The following is a 27315-nucleotide window of genomic DNA, read 5'->3' as shown; positions in this document are numbered from 1 at the left end:
TATATAAATGGCAAAATGTCTTTCTGTGTGTGTGTGTATCCTTTATACAAACCCACAATTTTTCAGTTAGAGGGCTTGCACTTTCTATGGTCATTCAAAACCGTCCAAGGGTGGTCGTGCACATCTTTACATTTCCCCAGTCATCCTGCAAAGCCATTAAAAAATCAATAGAAGTGACTTTTTTTGTGAATTTTCTATCCAAAACCCAATAAAAATGCCCGAAACTTGATATGTCAATTGAATGTCAGCTAGCTGTATGTGATTGATCGGAGATTTGAACAGTACTCACGTGTATGTGCACACGCACGCAGCTGTATATGCATGCACTAGCACTATGACCCGGCGTTGCTGGGTCATAGTGCTAGTTCCTTTTATTTGTATTTCCATGCAAGTATAAGTTAGGTGAATCTCACATCCTTTCATCACTTGTCATTCTCCCATTATCTTGGTACACGCACACACCAGCAAGGAATGTTAACCAATTCGATTGCTGTGTATGTCTTACAATATGGACTGGGTGCATTTTATGTTGTCACTGGCTCTAAAGAGGTTGTCTGCATCATAACCAAAGAAATTCCTTACCCTCTGTTATTTTTTACTCAGAATTATTTCCCCCACAAGCTGTGGCTTGCAATCTCGTGTGCAGCATCTATGTCTTCTTCATACATTACGTTTTTGTCTTGGTTTCTATGGCTAGATGCCTTTCCTGTTGCCAACCACTCTATCACATGAACTGATGGCATTTTGTGCCTTTAATACCAGACAGGTTGTCAGGAGAAAGATCAAAGTGTCCTTTCTATAATAATAATAATGATGAATAATAAGAAAATTATTGTATACAGTGCTCAGGTGCACCACAACTTGTCAGAATTGCGTATAAAGCATATGCAGTAATGTACAAATGTCTGGGAAGTGAACAGTGTATGAGTCAGATACATGCTTGCGTGTGTATGGAGGAGAGAAAATCAGGTGTAGTGTTGGCGAATCTCAGGAAGCATGGAAGTTTTGAAGGATGCAGTGCTCCGACAACTACCTGTACCAGTTCTTAATTGGAGTCATTGCCCTTCTAAACAGGTAACCCACAATGCAGCTTGTAAAGCTTACCTTCATCATACATCCCATTTTTGTCACGGTTTCTGTGGTTGGATGCCTTTTCTATGATCAACCACTTCTCAATATGGACTTGGCCTATTTTGAGAAGTACCAAAATAAGTTACACATCTTTTTAAACCATTAATGTTTTTTTTTATCTCGAAAAAGGTTTATAAAAGCAATATTTTAAGCTGCTATCAACATTCATGTTTTGATGTTCAATAAATAAAGCTTACTTATTAAACTATTACATGTGTTTGAATTTATTTAGAAGTTCCATGTCCCCCTCATTGCAAAAATAGTCTCAAGGTAGCTAGGTTTTCAATTTGGCCCCTTTTATTTATATATATAATTTCTGTTGTTGCTGTTTGCTTGTTTCAAAAAAATCAACACCAAATATCGCATGCAGTTGATCATTTCAACTTTATAGAACTCTCTACTATCCTTGTGTTTCACCCTCCAGCTCTTTGATATTTCTATACCACCACAAATTTTGAACCTTAGAAGCACAGTTGTGGGCCCTGATTCTTTTGAGTGCTGCAAAGGGCAGTGGCCTCTATCCAATCATTAAATCATTTTAAAAGAATTTCTTTGTGGTATACTTTAAAGTCTATAAATTCTATATAAATTAAATGTTTACATTTAAAACAGAGTTCAAATATATGTGCAGTGCATGTACTTGAATTAAGAACAATCTTAAAACAATACAAAGATTTGAGTGTGAGGAAACAGCTTCTCTCGAAGACACCAACTATAGGGATCATTACTTCAAAGGGTCAATAAAAAGTAATTTATTCATATCTGTCAGATTTGCATGTTTGCTATGTTTAAAAAAGTAAAAGTTTATTCCTTTCAACCTTATAGTTCATTGTTAACCATCATCATCATCATCATCGTCGTCGTTTAACGTCCACTTAAAGATAAAACATAATCTAAATATATTAATTTTTTATATATCTTGAATGAAATTTTGCTTTGTTTTTCAGATTTATTAGAACAGTTTAAACAATGGTCGGTTATTGCTGATGTGATTAGACTTAGTAAAATCCCTGAAGTTTCCATATTAAACCAACAGTCTTCAAATATCCTCACCACGTGTCATAAATGTAACGAAACACTGACCAACTGTAGTTGGTTTTGTAACAAATGTCGAACAGTTGTTGGTGTGTGTGGTGTATGGTGAGTATTTTATGCTTTGTTAATTTCCATGTCCATTGCTTTCCGTTTTTTTTGTTTTTTTTGAAGATAGGCATAGGAGTGGCTGTGTGGTAAGTAGCTTGCTTATGAACCGCATGGTTCTGGGTTCAGTCCCACTGCGTGGCACCTTGGGCAAGTGTCTTCTACTATAGCTTCGGGCCGACCAAAGCCTTGTGAGTGAATTTGGTAGACGGAAACTGAAAGAAGCCCGTTGTATATATGTATATGTATATATATATGTGTGTTTGTGTTTGTCCCCCCAACAGAGTTTGAATTCCAAATGTCAGGGCATGCTGCGAACTATTTTACAAGTTTAGTGCTTGATTGTTACTACTGCTAACTTAGTGGAGGCACATGGCCTAGTGGTTAGAGCAGTGGACTCGCGGTCGAGGGATCGCAGGTTCGAATCTCAGACTGGACGATGTGTGTGTTTATGAGCGAAACACCTAAGCTCCACACGACTCTGGCAGAAGGTAATGGCGAACTTCTGCTGATTCTTTCGCCACAACTGTCTCTCACTCTTTCCTCCTGCATCTTGCAGCTCACCTGCGACGGACTGGCGTCCTGTTCAGGTGGGGAACCTATACGCCAAGAAACTGGGAAACCGGCCCTTATGAGCCAGGCATGGCTCGAGAAGGAACAAACAACAACTAACTTACTACTAAAAGTATTGCTCTTTATTGGATTTGTGGTGAATGACCATGTCTGTGATTAGTTTAAATTTCCAGTGAGAGCTATTTTGTTTCATGTAAACTTTGTTAGATAAGTATGAATATTACAATTCCTATTCTGATGTAAGTAGCCGTATAGCTTCTCTAAAACAAGAATCCTATTTTTTTCTGGCCCCACTTCTTTCATACTTTAAGCCCTCTTCTCCTTGTACAAATCCACCTCCTTCTTCCTTTCTATTGTAGCCCCCACTCAGTTGAAGTGAATCTTAGGCTTGAAAGCTGTACCTGAAGTGGTTAGAATTAAGGGATCTTTTCACTTTGACTGGCAAATTTAAAAAATAATTTTTTGTAACTAAACACTTTTAAACTTCGTATGCTGGTAGAATGTCACATAAAACATCTTTTTCTCTTGGCGTTAAAGTGAAAAGATCCGAATTAAGAAAGGCATTCAACTGCAGAAACCATTCCAAAGCAAACACTGTGGCATAATACAGTTCTTGGATCTGTTGGATCCTATTAAACCATCAAACTTAAGTGACAACAATAATTTTGATAGTGATGGCAGCAGTGGTGATGCTGGTGGTGGTGGCTCTCCTCCTTCTCCCTTCCTCAAAAGTTAATACTGGTAATCCATTTATGAATTTTTCTGATGAAAATGTACAAGTATTTCATTTTATTTACTAAACTTGCATAAAATGAGTAATAAACAGAATAAATATTTCATCATTCATGATATTTCTTTCTCTTTTTTTTTTAGCAATCAACCTGTCAAAGGACTGTATGTTTGGTGCCAGGGCTGCTCTCATGGTGGCCACCTGCAGCATATGAGGAACTGGTTTGAAGAAAACAAACAGTGTCCCCGAGGCTGTGGTCACTCTTGTGAATTTTGACCATTCTTGCTTCACACATCGATATTTAAAGGGAATATACTGTGACTAACACAAAACAATAGATTAATTAAAAGCTATTCTACCCTCAAAGGTCACATTGAGAATGTGTCCTACTACCTTCACATTGCAGCTGGCAATATCTAACTTTTTTTCATCATCCGCTCCCGCTTAATACGCAAACCATATTTCAATATTTTCTCATCATTTTCTTGTCAAACTGTTATTATGAACGCTCTTCAAATGATCCTAATTCAAATTCTAATTCCAAACCTTCAATCTCACAAGACATTTAAATTTCCACTTCTATCGAATTTCTTTCCCTCAACTACTCACCTGTTATTTCTAAATATAATAAAAAATTGATGGTTTTGGTTAGATTTTGTTTCATCTAGAAATAACAGGTGTGTAGTTGTATGAGAAGAATTAAAGTTGGAAATTAAAAGTTGGGGAGGGAAGAAAGTTGGAGCCGATACTTTGCGCGTATTCTTGTTTCTTTCATTTTAGAATTAAAGACAAATCTCAATTGATTGATAGATTAGTTGCAATGAAGTTATTCTAAATACTTTGTTTCAACCCCTCTCAGAATTTTTTTTTTTTCAACATAGGGAATTATCAATTGAATTAGTTTAAAATTTTTCAATTAATTTATTTTATCGACCTCTGTCAGAATCGAACTTAGAAGTAATACCTTCTTAGCAGCAGAAAAATATCAAAAAATGACTAAGAGAAAGAAAAAAAAATCAATCTATTTAATTATTATGTTAATTATTTTTGGATCCCGCAAGACAATCCATTTCATTTGCCTCATCATTGATACAGATGCCACTAAGTCAAAGTTTGACATTTAAGGTCTTACGTAATATCCAAAAGTCACATTGTAGTTTGCCCCTCGAATCCGTTTTATTCTACAAGAATAAATTGAATTCGCTCATAATTGGCGAGCATCTAAATTACCAAATTCCGCTCACAAACCATTTGTCAACCTATGGCTAATGTACTGTGCGTTCGATTCGAACACTGAACCACGTTGTTGCAAAGCGAATTTCTAACCTCCCAGCATGCCTGTACTTGTAGACCTACCTACCTACCTTTGTTGCCGTCAGATCGCACCCATTTTTTTCATGACTAAGCCAGTAATTAGGTATTTAGGTGGCTGCCCTGATTCTTCCCTAGTTTTAATGTCTCTAAGGGACTCTGGCAATTTTAGTCGTTTTCAGAAATCGGGGCTAATCTCCTTAAAAAATTTTTTTCGGCTTCCTACATTTTAGATGTCAGAAAGTACAAATATACCCCCCACCCCATTAAATTTCACCTCTCCCCCTCCCAATTTTTTTATATTATTACATCAGATTCATGATAAAAATAATATAAAATAACCAGAAGCTCTGTGCTCGACCTGCTAGAAATAGCAGCCACATTTGTGTTACGTGATTCACAAGACCATTCTTTGAATTGGGTTGGAAAATTAACACCATCGATTATATTGTGTTAGTATCTCCATTACATCAGTGTGTTAACCGAATCGTTAGAGTAACGAATAAAACACCTTGTATTTCTTCCGGTTTTTAAGTTCTGATGTCGAATCTCGCCGCGGTAATTTTGCTTTTTATCCTTTGTGAAGTACCAGTTGAGTTGAGGGTCTCGACTACTGCCCCTTCCCTCTAATCTTGAAGGCTTCGTTCTTAAATTAGGAACAAAAAAAAAATATGGATTGGCTCCGATTCAAGCTACATATATTTGAGATATTGTGAATGTTTATATATATATATATATAGGTTTATTTATTGTGAAAAATTGAATATTTTACAAATTTTTTTTCTTTTCAGAATCATAATCTTATTTTTCTGTGTATTTCGCTAAAAAAAATTTTAAGAAGTGGTGGGGGGGTGGAATTAAAATTTTGAAATGCTGATTCGGAATCTCCGCACTCGATATAGTGGGTTCCTGTAAAAAAAAAAACCCAAAATATCCCAAAGTGGGGGTCCATTGTCTTTACCCTCCGCCATATGTATAAGGTGGCGAGCTGGCAGAAACATTAGCACACCAGGCGAAATGCTGAGCAGTATTTCGTCTGCTGTTACGTTCTGAGTTCAAATTCCGCCGAGGTTGACTTTGCCTTTCATCCTTTCGGGGTCGATAAATTAAGGACCAGTTACGCACTGGGGTCAATATAATCGACTTAATCCATTTGTCTGTCCTTGTTTGTCCTCTCTGTGTTTAGCCCCTTGTGGGCAGTAAAGAAATAGGTATCAAAACATTCCTATCAAAACTAGTTATGTTTAATCAAACAAATGGGCTATTTATGTAAGTTTTAACATCATTTCCTTTTAAATAGACATCTTGTGCTGCAGTACACCAGTCCCAGCATTCCTGTCACTTTTGGAATGTAGTCTGGAAGTCGTTTTCCACAAGTGGGTTGAGGATCTTCTGCAATTCACTTGGATCTTGACAACAGCGACCTTTGAGCTGCATTGTCATTTTCGAGAAGAGGTGCTAAATCTGGTGAATAGGGTGAGTGTGGAAGTGATACCCTGTTGTTTTGGGTGAGAAACTCATGAGTGAGGAGAGCTCAGTGACAGGGTGCATTGTTGACATGAAGAATCCAATTATTCGCGTCCCACAGATCCAGTCGCTTTCACCAAATGTTCTCCTTCAGATGCTTGGAACCATTGCAGTAGAACTCAGGATTGATGGTCTGGCCTTGGACGAATTCTTGATGCACAATACCACATTTCCGGGGTGACGCTTGTTGCATGTCTTCCAGATCGCTCATCATCTTCCCAGGATGTTCTTCTACTTTTGAATTTCTTGTACTTGTGGCGCCATTCACCCTGGGTGGGTTGAATCGGCTTCTTCTTTGGAAGAAGTTTCGTGGGAATATGTGGATTTCACAAGCGGTCCCCAACAATCCTGCATGTAGAGAAATCCTGTTTGCCGCAGATTGTCCACAGATGCAGGGACAGAACGACCGAGGAGCCACCAGTTGCCAAAACAGACACTCCGAGGATTTCACCAGAGCCCCGTCTGCCGGGTTGTGGCCCTAATACCACTTGGTGTCAGCAGACCAATCTGCCTTGGGTGGCCCTACCAGGAACTGAAGTTCCCGATGGCATAGCTCTGACACTACCCGTTGCCAGCATCCCCACCACGGTGAGGAGGGGATGGATTTTGGGGAGGCAAAGTGTCTTTTGAAGTACCCATGCCACTCTAAACATTGTGTACAACCCATTGCCTTGTTGCCATAAGCTTGCTGAAGCATGCTCAATATCTCCGTAGCACACTTCCCAAATTTAACACAAACTTTCACATTGGCTTTTTGCTCCAGTCTTTGGCAAAATTGCAGAATACAGCCTACAAATGATCACAAAAATGCAAATTTCAGCTTGCGGAGTAAACACAGCAAGTCACATGGCACACTGCCTCATGAAGGTCACTTCTAGCTCTCACTGCACATGCAACTGTGTGCTGCCATATGTTGGTGAACAACAAAACTTGTCTGGGAACATTATTTACATTTGACGGATATTTGTTCTCATCTTGTTTGTTAATACGTTTTGGCTGATATACCCTCCAGCCTTCATCATGTGTCTTGCAGAAATTTCAAACCTGGGTTCTCATTCCTATGGTATTTCTCGATTGGATTGCAAGACAGCATGTGAGAGAAAATTGTGATGTCACAGGATGTGTCATACAAGAGAGACGTTTGCACTGGTATGGTCATGTACTACAGATGGATGAGGAGAGCTGTGTGAAGAAGTGCCATTCCCAAACAGTTGAAGGAATCTGGGGTAGAGGTAGACCCAGGAAGACATGGGATGAGGTAATGAAGCATAACCTTTAAACATTGGGCCTCACAGAGGCAATGACGAAAGACCAAGACCTCGGGAGATATGCTGTGACTGCGAAGACCTGGCAAATAAAGTGAGTTCATGACTGTATCCTACACTAGTTTTGCATATCCAGTCCCAGCTCATTCAAAGTACCTTGGATCGTAGAGCAACCTGCTGTGCTTGAGGAGACCTATTGAGTCAAGTACATCAACATCAACATGAAAATGAAAATCAAATGGAAATTGTAGTTGTGACACCCGTGCCGGTGGCATGTAAAACGCACCAACCGATCGTGACCGTTGCCAGCCTTCTCTGGCCCCTGTGCCGCTGGTACATAAAAAATTCCCACTATACTCACGGAGTGGTTGGCATTAGGGAGGGCATCCAGCTGTAGAAACCACTGCCAGATCAGACTAGAGCCTGGTGCAGCCTCCTGACTTCCCAGAACCCAGTCGAACCATCCAACCCATGCTAGCATGGAAAACGGACATTTTTACTGCCCGGAATTGAACTTGGAACCTTGGGGTTAGTAGCCCGCACTTTTAACCACCATGCCATATGCCCATGGGCAATTATGGAGTGAATTTTAGGGTTTATAAATCTAATATTTTCCTATCCTTCCTGAATACCAGTTCCCATATGCTACTCATATCTGCACTCAGTCTGCTTAGGAGGTTGTTGTCTCCTAGCATATGTGTTTTTGTATTTTCCAGTGGTGTTCTCTATTATTTTAACTTCATCCCACAGGGGGAGCTGGTCTCCAGTTTTCCATACATGATCAGCTATACCCGATTTATCAATATCTCCTCGTGTCACAGCTTTGCGATGTTCGTCTACCCTTATTTTGAGGTGGGTGGCATGGTTTGCCTTTGTATAACCCACCACAACTGCATGGGATGGAGTACATGCAGTCTTTGGTCATATTCTCTTCTATTGGTGGTTTTACTTGAAGGAGATATTTGCTAAGTGTTGTAATACTCTTGAATACTGTCCTGATGCCATACGGGCCACATAGCTTTTGCATCATTTTGGATCGGCCTTTCACATAGGTTAGACAGACTGTGGACAGTTTATTGGTTTCATCCTCTCTTTGGTTACCTTCCTCCTACTCCTCCAGGAACCACATGCATTTCTCATTATCTTCCTGGCCCACAATTCCCAACAATCACCTCCTTTCTGTACCTTCAGCCATTGCTCTCTCCCAACTACTATACTCTTCCTTAACACCTCTCTTATCTGCTATCACTCAATGCCTCCACATATCTACCATAGCACCTTCTGAGCCACTCCAATATTATTCACCATCTCTAGCTAGTCACCTCTACCCCATCTCTCCTTATGAAACTTCTTATGAAACTTCCCTCTCTATCTCTCCAGACCACTCACCCTCTTCAATCCTCTGTAACCACTTATATTCACCCCACTCTGTACCTTGAGAGTATGTCCCAACACATCACCATTCATCTATCTCTTTTTCTCTCTCTCTCTCTCTTTCTTTTCAAACTGGGGTAGTCATGAATCTCCTCTATAGTAACACACCTATCTCTATCCGTCAATTATACTCTAACCTACAAACTAGCACAAAGCCACTTCCCTCAATACTCCTCCTCCTCTCGGTCGAAGGATCTTTGTCTTGCAAGTTACTTGGTGACCTTAATGGTGCTGGTACCACATAAACAGCACCCAGTACACTCTTTTAAGTCGTTGGCATAAGGAAGGGCATCCAGCCATAGAAACGATGACAAAACAGATAATAGAGCTTGGCGCAGTCGACTTACCAGTTGCTGTCAAACCATCCAACCCATGCCAGCATGGAAGGAAGAAGTTATAGGATGATATATATATAAATATATATAGAGTGAGAGAGAGAGACAGAGAGAGAAATAGAGACAGTCAGTGAGAGAGGTATAGAGACACACATATATATCCCGTGCCGGTGACACGTTAAAAACACTTGTGCTCGTGACACGTTAAAGGCACCCGGTACACTCTCTGGAGTGGTTGGTGTTAGAAAGGGCATCCAGCCGTTGAAGCAAAGACAAAACGGACTGGAGTCTGGTGCAGCTCCTAGGCTTGCCAGTCTCCAGTCGAACCATCAAACCCATGCCAGCATGGAAAACGGATGATAAATGATGATGATGATGATGATATATATATATATATATATATATACACCAATATATATATATATATATATATATATATATATATATATATATATATATATATATATATAATATATATATATATACCAATATATATATATATATATATATATATATACTTTCAAAATAATACAGAGCCGTGAAGCTACAGGCTGTCATACGATACCAACAAGGAATTAAAACTTATAAATTATGATTAAGGGCTCTCAAAGAGAGCCGGTATTACTAGAAATAGGAGACAAAACACTCCAGCCTGTTAAGGTACAATAACAATTCTATTTTTAGATTGGCAAGTGACAGGTAACCCCTACTGGATGAGCTGACATGAGCGTATGTTGGACCCTCGGTTTCTGGGACTGACCCGTTATCAACGCCTCCTCAATGTCTCTCAGTCCAATAAGCAGCTACCTTCTTGCCAACAGATATAGAAGATTCCGATTAAATAGTTGGATGATATTGTTAAATATAAATTTATACTTTCAAAATAATATAGAACTGTGAAGCTACAGGCTGTAATATGATACCAACAAGGAATTTAAACTTATCATAAATTATGATTAAGGGCTCTCAAAGAGAGCCGGTATTACTAGAAATAGGAGACAAAACACTCCAGCCTGTTAAGGTACAATAACAATTCTATTTTTAGATTGGAAAGAGGCAGGTAAATATATATATATGCCATGTTAAAAGCACCCATGCCAGTGACACATTAAAGGGACCCGGTACACTCTCTGGAGTGGTTGGCGTTAGGAAAGGCATCCAGCCGTAGAAACCAAGCTAAAACGGACTGGAGTCTGGTGCAGCTCTCCGGCTTGCCAGTTCCAGTCAAATCATCTAACCCATACCAGTATGGAAAGCAGACGCTAAATGATGATGATATATATATATATATATATATATATATATAGAGAGAGAGAGAGAGAGAGAGAGAGAAAGAGACAATGATGCAAATAAACAAATAAACTTGTTTGGGCTTGATATATAAAATATACATACATAGGCACAGGCGTGGCTGTGTAGTAAGAAGCTTGCTTCTCAACCACATGGTTCCGGGTTCAGTCCCACTGCATGGCACCTTGGGCAAGTGTCTTCTACTATAGCCTCAGGCCGACCAAAGTCTTGTGAGTGGGTTTGGTAGACAGAAACAGAAAGAAGCCTGTTGTATATATATAGATGTATATATCTATGTGTGTGTGTCCTTGTGTCTGTGTTTGTCCACCACCACCGCTTGACAACTGGTATTGGTGTGTTTATGTCCCCGTAACATAGCGGTTTGGCAATAGAATAAGTACCAGGCTTTAACCCCTTGAAAACGGTTGATGTAAATTTACGCACACTTGCTTTAAATCGGTTGGCGTAAATATACCGTCATCAAGGGATTAAAAAATAGGTACTGGAGTCAAGTCATTCGACTAAAAATTCAAGGCGGTGCCCCAGCATGGCCATAGTCTGATGACTAAACAAATAAAAGAATATACATGTAAATATATATAGGAATATATATATAGAGAGAAAGAAAAACTGTAAATATTCAGAAGATGAACAGGCATATAGATAGTTATACAGAACAGATTTACACGGAATACAAAAGATACAGAAAACTAAGGGGAGAGGGCATGTAATATTTCAGTTTTTCTTTCACTATATATATATATATCCTACATATATTTACATGTATATATATATGTATATATTAGATATCAAGCCGAAGCATGTTTATTTGTTTATTTATATCATTATCTTCATATCAGCTCTTGTGGATTCCTCTTATAGTCACTATTTACCACCATCGACTTAGTCCTCAATAAACATTCCAGAGTGTAAGTTCAAATCATTTGAGCACTAAGTGTTTTCTACATTGAAGATCTCATCTGTTGACTACACACACACACACACACACATTCTTTTATACGTTTCAGCCCAAAGGCTGTGGCCATGCTGGAGCACTGCCAGTGTAATAACCTTTTCAATGGCCAATCTTATGCGATTAGCTTTTGGTGAAGGAAGGAGTTCAACACTGCTGCCCTCTTTTGAGTTTCCTGCTGTTGCTAATCTTAGCTGGTTTTTCTAGAAAGGTTTTTTTTTATTGTATGTCTTTGAAAGAGCTGTCTTAACAGATGGTTCATTGACAGGGAATGACAACAAACTTCACTGTTTGTAGTTTTAATATGCAAAACACATAATAGAAACATTCACAGGCAAATTACTATTAAGACCCTAACAAAAATCTCTCTTGAGCTTTTCATGCTCAATATGATTTTATTCAAAATCACTCCTCCTATCATGCACCACTTTCTTCCACAATGAACAATCTACAGTGATGTTTCCACATTCATTTCCCAAGATTTTGACCATCTCTAGTGCATTCTAGATGTAGTCCTCACACCTTAATTTCAATTTGTTCACTAAGTTTTTACCCAGGGCTAACTTACTCTATAGAAATTGGTAAGGGACCTAATTACCTTCCATCCTAACCATATAACCACTCTAACATAACTGGTGCTGAAGTACTGAAGACTCTATGCTGGTAGATCGACAGTGTTCGAGGGCTTAACATCACTTTTATTCACCATTAGATAACAAGTATATGCACAAATCAACTTTCTAACACATTTACAGAAGTAGCAAGCCATTACTATTGCATTTTCCAACTCCATGTTATCCAATTATGCACCAAATATGGTCAGCCTTGCCAACACTAGTATTGAAATCACCAAGTATGATGCTATAATCAGTACAAGGAACATTGCATATAAGCTCCTTTAATGAAAGACAAAATGCTAATTTTTCCTCTTCAGAGGAATACATGGTTGGAGGGTAGACACTCACTAGACTAACAAATCTGCTGTTTGACAATGGTAACATCACTGACATCAAGTGATCTGTAAATCCACATGGAAATTCTTCCAGCCTAGAGGCTATGAAATTCTTTTACAAACATTACACCAGCCACCCATTTGCAATGTCTACTCCTCCTCCCTCTAATAAAACATATAGCCACCACAATGCTCTGTAAAGTGACCCTTTTCAGAGTCCCTCATTTCAGACAATACCATTACTTCAATGTTATATCTCTGCAGCTCCTATGCTACAAGGACTGATCTTCTTTCAGGGAATGTCGAAGTGGATTCATAATCTAATGAGGTGCAAATATTCCAGAAATATTCAATGGTCTGAACTTTCTTGCAGTAGCAAGGTAATGGCTGGGCCCAGGCTGCAGTACCCTAAGACACCTGCTAGGCCAGACCCTTTCACTATCCATTCCACAGCCCTTATTGCCATTACTCTGTAAATTATTGTGATTTTTAATGAGTATTTTGCACTCTTTCTTCATAGTCAGCCATAGCATGCATCACATAATAGAGATGGTATATATATATTCACATGCAACAGGCTTCATATAGTTTCCATCAAACAATTCCACAAAAAATGCATTAGTTGGTCCCTGCCTATAAGTTGAAGACACTTGCCCAAGGTACCACACAGTAGGACTGAACCCCAAACCATGGGGTTGTGACATGAACATATTTTAGGCTTTTAAACATATACGACTAAGAGAAGTTGTTCAAAATATACACAGAGACAGATGTTAAATTTATTAATAGCTCAAGTTAAATAATACAAAAATTAATAAATTTAAAAGAAATTATTGTACTCACTTGTGAATAATAGCACTGAGTTACTTGTTTGGTAAAATCCACATTCATAAAGAACAGTTCAGGCAAGAAGTATTTTCTAGCCCTAAAAGTAAAAATGAAAAACATTCCTAACATTAGAGATAAGAAAATTTTTATCATTTTACTCTAATATCAATACAATGCTGCTTATTTGAAGTGATAAGTAAACGTTCTTTTGGTAAACCAATTTATATTATATCCAAGTATTACAAAATTGCAATAGTTTACATGAGAAAAGATAGTAATGAAGGCCATGTCTAAATGTGTGAGACTAGCTTAAATGATGAAAGCTACACAAGAAATTCATCAAAATACATAGCTTTTTGACTGGCAAAATTGTTAGAACATTAGGAAAATACCTTCCCGTATTTGTTCCAGTTCTTTATGTTCTGGTTTCAAAACCTACCAAGACCAACTTTGCCTTTCATCCTTTCGGGGTAAATAAAAAAAATGACCAGCCAAGTAATAGGATTAATTTAATCAATTAACCACCTTCCCTAAAATTTGAGGCATTGTACCTGTGTTACAAACAAACATAACCAACTAACCAAATGTCTTGGGTGTCAATAGGTCTACATGTTTGGAAACAGGACAACATTCCAGTCTTTCAAATTTTATTGAAATTCATAATATACCATAAAGACTACAGATACACAGGAAATTGATTCTCTCAAACGCTTTGAAGGATCTCTAGGGGTAGTAGATAGTTTCTGTTACCTAGGTGACCTAATTAGCAGTGGAGGAGGAAGTTCTGAAGGTGTAGTTACTAGAATAAGAATAGGATTGAGAAAAATCAGAGAGCTTTTACCTCTTTTGCCAACTTAAGGTCCCTCTCTCTCTCTCACTCCTTCTCTATGAGTGACTGAAAGACTGTATGATGCTTGTGTATGAACAACAATGCTACATGGTAGTGAGACATAGGCCCTAGATGCAGAGGACAACTGAAGCCTAGAGAAGAACAAAGCTAGTATGGTCTGTTGGATGTGCAATGTTAGTCTAGAGTAAAAAGTGTAATTAGAGAATAGAGCGATTAAAAGGATAAGTAAGTATGGAGTAGGGGAATGGTAGAGTGAAAAAAAGGGAGGAGGAAAAGATATGGTACACAGAATTACTACTATTATCAATCTAAATCTATTCGATTAACTTGAAGGCGAAATCTGTCTCAACAACCATGAAATGAACACCTAACCCAAACGGCAACGATTTTCCATTAAAATAATTTTAAAGGGATGAGATACACATATATATATATATATATATATGTTACAACCACACACGCATACATCACTATACAGTCACACACTCCTGTCTTTAAATAACTGTTTTCTCCATCTTCTTCACTCCGCCATTATTCGCCATGTAGACACACGAGGTCCACGGAGTTGCTTCCATTCTCACCGGATTTCTTCCCTCTCCTCTTTCCGACGAAGAGCCATGCGCGAAACATAAAACGTCCTTTTTTTCCCTATTAGAGCGTGAATCCAATACATTCTATATGTACGTCCATTTGACTTGTTTTTTATTGTCAGTTACCTATATATACATATATATATATATATATACACATATATACACACACACACATATATATACACACATGCGCATACATACACACGTGCACATACATACACATTCACGTATATACGCACACAACAAATATAAACACATCCATTCTCATATATACCCAGCTATATACGAGATGACATGGATTTCCTCAAACACATTCCACCCACTGTCCCAGAAGGTACTATACTTACAAGCTTTGACGTCACTAGTCTTTATACCAACATACCTCACAGTTTGGGCCTAGAAGCAGTCAAACACTGGGTAGAAAAGCATAGAGGATGGATAAACGAATGCTTTAAAATGGACTTCATTACCAAGGCCACACACCTGGTACTAGAAGAAAACACTTTTAGATTCGATAATAAAATATATCGACAGTTCAAGGGCACGGCTATGGGGACGAGGTTTGCACCCTCATATGCTAACCTAGTCATGGGGTACTTAGAAGAAAAGCTTTACGAGGAAGTAGAGAGAGCTTTTAATCATGATTACAAAGAATACGTCATTAAAAAGTGGAAACGCTTCCTTGATGACTGCTTCATTCTTTGGGACAGATCAAATTAAGACCAGCAAATATTTAATAACATGCTCAACACACTTCACCCATCTATCAAATTCACGACATAAACTAGTTACAATGAATTACTTTTCCTTGACAATCACATAAAAATATACGACTCCACAGTCACAAGACATATTTTACAAGAAAACGGACACGCACCAATATTTGAATTTCTACTCTTGCCATCCCTCACACATCAAAAGGAACATCTCATACAGTAATTGACCCAAAAATACGTCAAATGCGACTTAATGAGCTCAAAGGTTTTCTAACAAAACAATATTACTCCTTAGAATTAATAAATGATGGAATTAAAAAGGCGATGAAACTGAATATCACACAACTAAGGTCACCAAAGGAAAAGATTGAACAACGTACTATTCCATTTATCAATACGCACAATCCTGGAGTAACCAACATTTTTCACATCATCAAATCAAACCTACCAATACTTCTACAAAGCCCAAAATCAAAAATCTGGTTGATGAAAACCTCTTACGAAACAGTAGACGCCAACCAAAAAATCTCAAAACATATCTCACAAGGGCAAAATTCACATCAGAGAATAAATCAGATTTCTCGGTAAAGGAATGTGGAGATAGCAAATGTGGAACATGCAACAACAACAACAACAGCTTCAAATATTTAGAAAGTGGTTCCCACATAAAATTCAAGGGTGGATTCTTGTTCAAAGTAAATGCAGATATGAACTGCAAGACACGGAATCTCATATACTGCATTACTTGCCCCAGCTGCAAGGAAAATTATATTGGCGAAACAATTTCCTTTGCCAACGTGCAAGAATCCACAGACAACACATCCGACAAGAGGAACTGCGCATGATTCCACTAGGTAAGCATCTAGAAGTATGTGGTGGAGGAAAATTCAAAATCTTTCTCTTCTACAAATGTTTAAGAGATGACCCAAACTACAGTAAGGCAGAGCTGCATTTCATCAAAAGAATCTCTCTAAATCTAAATGTTTGAAAGAGAAGCAGAGGAACTGCATTTTGTCAAAAAGTTCCCTCCAAAACTAAAAGTTGGAAAGAGAAACAGTGACAATATGCATAAACACCCCTTCAAATGAAATAGATTATGCTTGATGGGAGGGGGGTCATACTTTTATTTGTGTCTTACAGTTATTATTGTATAAAAGATGGTGATGGATAGCACATTACAGTATTTAAGAGACTTTGTGCCATTATTATAACTATAATAAAATAATTGGTATTAATATTTTCAGAACTAAAATAAGTTTTAAAATGTATTTCCAATCAAAGTAGAATTCTACATTGTCTGCAGTTTGAAGTGTTAACATTTCCTGCTACACAATAATTTTGATAATTCTGCTCCAGCTCTTTTTGTTTATTCCATGCAGTGAGGTGATTGGAAATCTTTCTGATCAAATCTTTCTACCAATTATTATATATATAACATCTTGAATTGTACAATATCTGTACACCACTTCAAACACTCTATACATATGTGTATACATATATACATACATATATATTTATGTGTGTATATATACTTACATATATACATGTGTGTGTGTGTAGTGATGCACTGGCGTCTAACGGTTTCTAAGGAAACAAAAACAAAACAACAGCCGCTCTTCGATTCATGTAAAAAGACGAAGTGACTTTCTGTTCTATTTCTTCTAGTGACATGGGACAATTATCTCCCCCTGAACAACTGACGACAGCACTACCTATCGTCACGAACACAGTTAGTTACAAGACTTACCATATCTTAAATTTATTTTCTTGAAGGGTTCGGTTAAACGAACGAAAGCGCTAGTAAATAGTAATAAAAAATTATCCAAAATTCTGACTACCTACTTTTTCTTAATATATATATATATATATATATATATATATATATACACACACCTATATATGCATATGAACACATACATACATTTATACACATATATACATATATCTGTATACATACACATATATACGTAGATACACCTGCTCACATATATACAGACATACATAATTCTATATACATAAACATACATGTATATATTATTTGTAATGCATACACATATATTCTCACATATAACCTTTTATGACCATTTCATCAAGAAAAAAGTTCTTATTTCTTTATTCTTGACCTGTTAAATTCCTCCTTGTCCCTATGTGTGTGTGTGCGTGTGTATGTGTAAGTAAACAGTGAATGACAAAATTTTAGTTTTGAAGACCGCTCTAAGGCGCGAAACTCGTATCAGAGTCACTCTTTGTGACATTTATAAACATTTATAAACATCTAATTATTAAAGTGGATAAAATATCAAAACAGCCATTCCTATTCATTTTTTCAAATATATAATACTGTACCAAGGACTTTCTATTTCTTATTCTACTATATATATGTATGTATATATATATATATATATATATATATATATATATATATCATCATCATCATCATCGTTTAGCGTCTGTTTTCCATGCTAGCATGGGTTGGATGGTTCTACTGGGGTCTGTGAAGCCAGAAGGCTTCATCAGGCCCATGTATATATATATAGTTCGTCAGTGGATCATATACCCGTCTAAAGATTTGAAGATGTGCGCGTATGGCATTGTGCCTATGTGTACGAAACCAATGGTCATCTACTGAACAACCGTAACAGTTTACTGATAAATATATATATATAAACTTAGATATGTTTCGACCAAAGATTGGTCCAGGCCATGTCTAACTTAATAGCACCACCTGATAGGATTATTCGAATCCTGTTTAAGTCAAGTTTTGTTCAAGTAGTGAGTTCTTGTTGGGTGAGTTGTATCCAATTATGGGTGGCTTATCTGGTATTCTTTGAAGGAATCTATCCAGACTCTGTTTAAAGTTGATGGGATCCTTTTCCTCTTTGATCTCCCTCGGGACAATGTTAAATAGGGCAGGGCCTGTTGAGGAAAAGAAATTATGCTGCAGTGTACATGTATGTTGTGATCTTGAATTGGGCAGGGGACGTATAGCCCGTGGTCCAAGTCTTGGATGAACCTTGAAGCTAATGTTTAGGTCGTTTGGGCAAAGTTGGCGGTATATTTTCCACATCGTACAAATGATGTACCGCTCACGGTGACGCTGGAGGGAGTAAAGTTTCAAGGCTTTAAGGCGATCCCAATAATCGAGAGCAGCCATGCCTTCAATTTGTTTAGTGAGTGCCCTCTGGGGTGACTCAATTCTGGAGATGTTTTGTCTTGTGTGAGGAGACCACAGTGGGCAGCAGTATTCAAGGTGTGGGTGTACAAAGGAGGAAAAAAGTGGTATGATGACACCTTATTCTCTGGACCGGAAAGTTCTTAAGATCCATGAACTCATCCTACAAGCTATATCGACCTTCTTGTTGATGTGTGCACTCCAACTGAGATCGTCATCAACAATTACACCCAGGTCTCTGATATTGTTAGAGGCTGTGAGTGGTTCCCCTGAAGGAAGGGAGTATGGTTGTTTTAGTGAGGAATTTCTTCCAAAATGCATCAGCTCAAATTTTCCCTCATTCAGTTGCATTTTGTTTCTGTCTGCCCATTGACTCACAGCATATAGATCAGACTGGAGTTGAGTTCGGTCTGCTTCTTCATTGACGATTTGCAGTAATGTACGACACTGGAAAGGTCGTTTATGTAAATTATGAAGAGTAGCGGACCCAAAACAGTTCCCTGGGGAACACCGCTGGTGACTTTTGCTGGGTTTGAGTGGACTCCATCAACTACAACATGTTGTGTTCTATTCGCCAGGAAATACTTAATCCCGTGTAGAACTTTTCCACGGATTCCAACATTTGCCAATTTTGAGAGTAGGATATTATGGTCTATCCTGTCGAACGCTTTACTGAAGTCAAGATATATGACGTCAGAGTTCGAACCTGTTCCCAAGGCTTTGAGTACATCTTCAATGTGGTGTAAGAGCTGTGTTAGGCAGTCCCTGCCACAGCGAAAGCCATGCTGATTTGCATTTAGGAGTTTGTGGGTCTCCAGGAAGTCAGCTATCCTTGATCTTAACACTCTTTCAAACACTTTAATGATGTGGGAGGTGAGTGAGATTGGGCGATAGTTGACTGTGAGGGATCTGTTTCCCTGTTTGAAAACCGGGATGACCGACTGGGATAGAAACTGTTTCGGTATATAACCTGCGTCTAACGAATTTCTCCAGAGGTTGGTCAGAGGGACTGCAAGTTGGTATCTACATTCCTTCAGGAGACTAGCGGGAAATCCATCAGGGCCTACAGCAGAGTAATGTTTGACCTCATTTATTGCTGCTACGATGTCAGTGGCAGTGAAGGTTATGTCTGAGATTTTGTGTTGGGAGTCAACTTTGTTCGTTTCTCTTACGTCAATATCAGTGGGGACACTAAAGACAGAGCAGTATTGTTTCTGCAGTATTTCTGCCATTTCTTTAGCATCGTGTTGGGGAATGCCGTTATCATCAATCAATGGCCCAATGGGTGAGACAGTGGTTCTATGCTTATTTGCATAAGAATAGAACACTTTTGGGTTCTGTTTGATGTTTTTGATTACCCATTGTTCCTCCACAGCTCTTTGATTTTCAATGGAGGTTTTCATGTTGGTCTGCAGATGAAGTTTTTCCAGCTCTAGTCTTTTCATTGTTGTTGAATGTGGATGTTGTGTGTGGGAATATTTTAATTGGTTGATTTTTTTGTTGAGTCTTTTGATGCGCCTGATGAGTGTTTTTTTCTTTTTAGGGAGCCGGTTTCTGTTTGTGTTAGTAGATTTCTTGGGAGCGTGTTTAGAACATGTATAGGTGACAATGTTTTCAAAGTGCTGCCACGCGGTCTCAATATGAGAGGAATTGAGAGTAAAAGACCAGTTGATGGAAGACAGATCCTTTCTGATTGTTCCCCAGTCCGCTTTGTGGAAGTTTATGTTATCAAATGGGTGCCATGGAGTGGGATTGGCTGGTTTGGTTTTTATATGTCGGGAATTAAGATTGCAGAGTACCATGTCGTGGTCTGAGAGGAGAGTTTTTTCGACTGAAATACTGTGAACGTAGCTAGAGTGATTGGTCAATACCAGATCCAAGATCGTTTTATTCTGTCTCGTTGGTTCAAGCACTAGCTGAGTCAGGAAATACTCATCCATCAGATTAAAGAGCAGTTCTGCTGCTGCTCTATCTGATGTAGAGCACTTGCCTACACACACACATATATATCTATATACAATAAATGAAAGAGATGGAAGATGGAGTATAAGAATCTTTATTTATCACGACAATTGTTTCGACCCATCGTGCATCGATTACTCACTGGTGGGATGCTGTACAACTGGTTGCTGCGCATCCCTCGGTGCAGATGTATCTCTTCAGGTGGTTTTATAAAGGTGTCTCATTGGATAAACGCTGTTTCACTTCGTTCTGCTACAGCATGCTTTTGTGGCCTATAGTTTTCAACCTTTATACATATATATATACTCACAAGATTTGTGTTAGAGCTGAGATATAATAGCTGTCCCCAAGTCAATATTTAAAGATACCATCGCCATCAACACCATCATTGTAAATATACACAATCTACACTGTACAACCTACTTTTAACCATTTTCTCTCTCTCTCCAATATAAGACATCTCTCTTATACTTCCCACCCACCCCTAGTCTCTCGTACTGTTGTTGTATTTACGACTATCACCATCACAACCACTGCTGATAGTACTATACTACAATTACCATCATCATCACCACTGCTACTACTACTACTACTATTACTTCTTCTACGACTATTGTAATTTCTATTATCATTTTGACAATATCTGACACTTCCGTTTTTTTCCCTTCCCTATTCCCAAAAACCCCAATATGTTCAGCCAAATGTGTATTTTATACAACATCAGCAGCAGCACCAGCAACAACAACAACAACGATAGCAACACCAATAACAACAACAAGATTAACCAATTCCACAGAAACAATCTTTACAATGGTATCAATTGTTGATAGTTCTGTGTTGTTATTTCTTATATATTTTTGTTTTTATTTATGTTTATATTTCTACTTTTATACGTTTTGATATTTATATTTGTTTTGTTTTTTATATTCATGATAGCTAAAATTTGTTTCTGTTGTTTTTTTTTTTTTTGTTAAAAAAAAGGGATTAGTTTGACAACGAAAGAGGGGACATTGTCCATAGCGTCACTGAACCCTTTCCACGCAGGTCAGATTGTTGTTGTTGTTGTTTAGCATCATGTCAGTCCTATACTAGCAGATCTATGAGATTAAAAGCATCCTTTTTTGGTTCCTAGCCTCTGTGTACCTAGGAGTGCATTGTCTAATGTGTCCTTTGTTTCCTACGACAAGAGGGTGTGATTTAAGGGAGATTTGGCTGTTACTTCTGTCTACTCTCTGCTACTATGTAGATGCATATTTCGTTGCTCTCTCTCTCACACACACATATATGTATATATATATATTTGACTCAAATGGAAATTATACATATTAGCGTTTGGGTAAAATATCCTTTGGCCGGATAGTGAACTCGTTCGCGATTAGCATTCCGTTTTGAATTTGTATTAAACTGTAAAGCTACGATTCCTCTCTCAGAATTTTACATGTATTCTATATGAGTATAAGTTAAATCCTCGGCAATCTTTCGTCTCTAGTAGACCTTTTTTTACTCGGTGTATGTGTATATGTATGTGTGCATGTATGTGTGTGTGTGTATGTATCTATGTATGTGTGTGTGTGTGTGTATGTATGTATGGCCGATTCAGTGTAATTTTTTACTCGGTGTATGTGTATATGTATGTATGCATGTATGTGTGTGTGTGTAAGTATGTGTGTGTGTGTGTGTATGTATGTATGTATGGCCGATTCAGTGTAATTTTTTACTCGGTGTATGTGTATATGTATGTCTGCATGTATGTGTGTGTGTGTGTGTATGTATTGTCATAAAATCGCTTCCTCTTAGTCTCTTTCGCTCTCATTACTTCAAATGTTCCCGCAAGCCCATGTTTAAAAAAATAAAAGTTTTTTACGGAAATCATCGACGGAAAGGTCTACTAGAGACGAAAGATCGCCCCTTGCTCACTTCCTTTAGCCTCTCTTCTCAATCTAACCAATTCTTTACCCTCACGCTCTCATGTTCTAGTTTATACTCTCTCAGTTTTAAGCCCCCTTTAACCTTATTCCCTTCCTTCCTTTCGCTCCCCCTCGTCTCTCAATTCTATCTGTCTATCTACTTCTCACTAAAACTGATACTTTCCCCTCCCTTCTTTGACCAACCACGTGATATAAACGGTCCTTTACCACGAGCTGTCACCATGAATAGGTGAATTCTATCTGTCTGTGTTCGTTTTCGTTTTGTTCTATCATTTCATTGCTATTATCCAACAATATATTTATTAATTACTAGCAGTATCGCCCGGCGTTGCTCGGGTTTGTAAGGGAAATAACTATATAAGCATTTCTAGAGAGTTATAGCCAAAAAATGCATTAAAAATGAAAAAAAAAATACTTAGCGGTTCGGCAAAAAGGGACCGATAGAATAAGTACTGGGGTTACAAAAGAATAAGTTCCGGGGTCGAGTTGCTCGATTAAAGGCGGTGCTCCAGCATGGCCGCAGTCAAATGACTGAAACAAGTAAAAGAGTATACATATACACACACGCACACACTCATATATAGATACTCACAGACACACATACGCGCGCACACGCACACACACACATATATATATGCATAAATGAAATTTCCCCCAAACATCCCCAGTACTAAATAGGAAATATACGTAGAACGTAGTCATACCTCAATACCCACATCTTATATACACATAGGGAGAGTTGTAGGCTGTTATGTAGACGTATGTGTGCGTATATATATATATATATATATACTTTGATAGGTTTCGGCCATTATTGGCCCAGGCCATGTCTAACTTAATAGCACCACCTGGTATATATATATATATATATATATATATGAATGTATGTAGGTAAATATGGATATGTAAGTAAACAGATAGACAGGTACATAGGTAATACGGACAGACAAGCACACACACAATCACGCACACACACACAAGCACGCACACACACACGCAAATGAAGACTGAAATCACATGACCAGATACACACGGAGACACATCCATGCATAACAGATGCACGTACATAGTCACACAAACCATGCACACACAAGGAGACAGACGTACACACGCATGCATGCACACACAAACACATGAATATGCATAATACATACAAACAAACGTACACGCATGCATACATTCATACACATACATGCATGCACACACATACATGCTACATACCTACACACATACCTACATACATACATACACACACACATACATGCATACACACATGTGTATACACATGCACATTGACACACATGTGCACAAACATAAGAACGCAGCTCCGATAACGGATAGAGTCAACGACTATTGAAAACATTGCAAGACGCAACGAAAATTCTAGTAAAAATAAATAAATGAGAGGAAATCGAACTGGTGTGTGTGTTAATAACGCACTAAAAGAAAACCACTCTTCCCAGACACAATGATATATATATATATATATATATATATATATATATATATATATATATATATATATACGTGTCTCTGAGACTGTCCAGGTTGTCTGCTGGTGTCGGCATCTTTGGCCAAGGGGCGGACTTCTGTGGCGCCGCCTTGTTGGGAGCCGGTTATGGGGAGAAAGTGTTATGCGTCGACTCAGCTCATTCTAAACCAGCATCTGCTTCTCAAAATAGTAAAGTTACTCGTAATACAAATAATGACTTCAATACTAATAGTGCCAGCAACCCTTTACGGACTAGGGGAGGTAAGCGCCATGCAACCACAAATTTCCCTTTCCTATCACAAATGACACTGGGAACAATTCAAGGGCCACAGAAAACTGTAACTGGTTTGTAATACCTTTCGGAAAACAAATTAAATCGAACCTTCCCTTACAGTTCCGTGAAGCCGTTGCTGGGAGCTTTCCCAGAAATTCTGGATGTCATTCTGTTGTCGATTCACACGGGGTCAGAGTCGCTTTCTCTGACACTAGGGGTCTTTCGCAAATTGTGTCTTCCCAATACCAAGCTGCTAGACGAGGATTCTTCACCCGGCAGTTCCAACACTAATCTTGCTAATTCCAACCCATCATACAATCATGGTGATAGGAGTAGTGTTGATGGTGACAGTATTGGTGGCGGCAAAAGTGTTGACGATGATGGTGTTGATAATGGTATTGGTCGTGTTGATAGTGGCGGCAGTGGCGGTGTTGTTGTCGGGGGTATTGCTGGTTGTAATGCCGTTGGTAATACTAATGGTGGTGGAGGTGGTGTAGTTGTTGGCGCTAATGGTAATGGTGACAACGGTCATGACGGTAGAGGCTTCGTTTCGATCTCGGAGGACAGCCCCAGCAGAATTGGATTTTTGTCTGGTGGTTCTGGGATTGGGAATTCTGTTTGCCAGTGTGGAGTTTCTTCCGATGCCGGTGTCTTCTCCTGTGTGGGAGCGTCCACTTCCCAGTTGTCCAGGAGAGTTTCAGACCACTGCTCAACATTCAGGGATAGTAAGGGGCGACATAGTGCAGGGCTAAGTGAATTGGTTTGGCGTCTTAAGGACAACAATATAGTTTTCAAGTTGGATTGGTTCATACTGTCTGTGTCCTTTCCTTTTGATGGGGGCGGGAGATTTTGTAACATTTGTGATTCTGAACTCTTCCGTGTTCTTTTCTCTAGGGTTCCCCTGGTGGACACACTGATAGAGGGATCATACAGATGTAAACACTGGCAGAGGCACACTTTCTGCTCATATAAATGATAACGATAGTCACTGTGGTTTGAACAATTGGCTTTACGCCCACCCCACTTCTATAGAGAAATTCTTTCATAAGCCTTCGAACATTCTTTCAATCAACGTGCCCTTCCCTCTCCACTTGTTCCCTGCCTGTTATTGCTTTTTCCCTTCTCTTCCTACTATCTATTTTTGACGTCAATTCTTCTAATGTTTTTTTAAAAAAACACTCATTATCGCTTTGTTTGCCGTGTGGGCAATCATCAAAATTTTTGTTTGTCTTGTCGAGAGAGGTTCCCTTTCTTTCCTGGTGAGAAGATTGCATGGTGCACCCTTTATTCCTTTGGAATGAAAACATGCTGTCTTCGAAACATGAGTCGAGAGTAAAGGAATTTTGTTAACATCTTCGTTCGACTCCATTCTTTCATTTATTCATATACAACACACAGATTTCTACACATGAACCCGGAGTTTCTACCCTTGACAGGTCGCTTCAACCGTGTTTCTGACGTGAATTTGCTACCCAGGTTTCGGTTAAACGAATTTTCCATGCTGACGATAAACATAGGATAATTCATTCACCTACTTAAATATTCTTATACAGTTTCCCTGAGAACCTGCTAACATAACCGATACCGCAAATGGAGTTGTTCAATATTAACGCCTCCCTTAAGGATATCCCTATACCACCGAAAAAAGCCTTCCTTAAGGAAATTATTAACAAGACCAATGCATTTATCATCCGCATCAGATGGCTCGCCTTCTTCCACGATAATGAGGACCTAAAACGGACCAGTAACGACGTCTCCCTTGAGTGTAAAAGACTATTTAAGTCGAGGGGAACTCCTCCACCTAATCCTAGATTGAAGAAATTCGAAGATGATCTTTGGGACATCGTAAAGAATATTAAATTTCATAAATCACCCCTCAGGAATGAGCACCTCAGGTGCCTCGATGACGTCTCTGGGGATATGGACGGCTTGGATTCTGTCCTGGTCCGGTCGGATGAAACCGGCAACATCTATAAGCTTACCAAGAGCCATTATTTAGAACTGCTCGAAAAGGAGATACATAAGAATTACAGGACCACCGGTGGGAGTGCTCTCAGGCGGGCCAACTTAGAAACTAAGCAGATTATGGAGACTTACGGATTACAGATGAAGACGGAACCATTAAACCCTAGGCAACCCAGATTCATCTTAAAGGACCACAAACAGAACTTTCATACTGGCCCAGCATTGCGGCTCATATGCCCTTCCAGTTCAGACATCGGTACCCTTAGTAAATACATATTAGATAAGTATATCCCTATATTAATTAATAAATTAAAACTTAGCTTATGGTCCAATTCTGTTCAAGTCGTAGATTGGTTTACTTCTATTACTGATGGGGCCAACACTAAATTTGTCCAATTCGGTGTATCTGGTTTCTATTCTTCAATCAACCCTGTTGTACTTAATAAGACCCTATGGCACGCGCACAGTGGGGCAGGCCTCTCCAGGGGGGAAATTGGTGTGATATTGACTGCTAGGAAGTCTTTCATCCAGTTCGATAGCAAATTGTGGTTCGGTAGAGATGCCCCTAATGCGTTTGATGTACTAATTGGAAGTACAGACAGCGCCCAGATAGCCGGTTTGGTCGGAATTTATATTCTTTGTGAAATGGCCGACCAATTCCCGGACATCTGTAGAGGTCTTTATCGCGACGATTGTCTGCTTTACCTCCAAAACGTTTCGAACCAAAAAATACAGAAGGTTAAGAACAGATTGGTTGAGTTTTTTAGTGGAGTGGTCTTGCGCATTGGTTTTTGACGATGAATTGGCTAGGGCCAACTTCTTGGACATTGCCCTCGGTTTGCAGAGTGACTCATGCTTCCCTTGTCGTGGACCT

General features: G+C 38.7%; 2 long non-coding RNA genes across 2 annotated transcripts in view; one reads left to right on the top strand and one right to left on the bottom strand.

Annotated features, from left to right (window-relative positions):
• Positions 1-913: 913 nt before the first annotated feature.
• The window catches only part of LOC115221342, a 71782-nt gene continuing 45380 nt past the window's right edge, over positions 914-27315 (bottom strand). The window contains exons 2-3 of the long non-coding RNA XR_005002802.1: positions 13505-13586; positions 914-1188 (exon numbers count right to left, since the gene is read on the bottom strand). This is a non-coding gene — a long non-coding RNA (uncharacterized LOC115221342). The remainder of the gene's footprint in view (positions 1189-13504; positions 13587-27315) is intronic.
• LOC118766893 lies at positions 16845-20499 on the top strand. The gene is made up of 3 exons (XR_005002803.1): positions 16845-17094; positions 18186-18188; positions 20489-20499. It is a non-coding gene; the product is annotated as an uncharacterized LOC118766893 (long non-coding RNA).

Source organism: Octopus sinensis, linkage group LG18, assembly GCF_006345805.1.
Source record: "Octopus sinensis linkage group LG18, ASM634580v1, whole genome shotgun sequence".
Lineage (NCBI taxonomy): Eukaryota > Metazoa > Mollusca > Cephalopoda > Octopoda > Octopodidae > Octopus > Octopus sinensis.
This window is presented reverse-complemented; position numbering and strand designations above follow the sequence as displayed.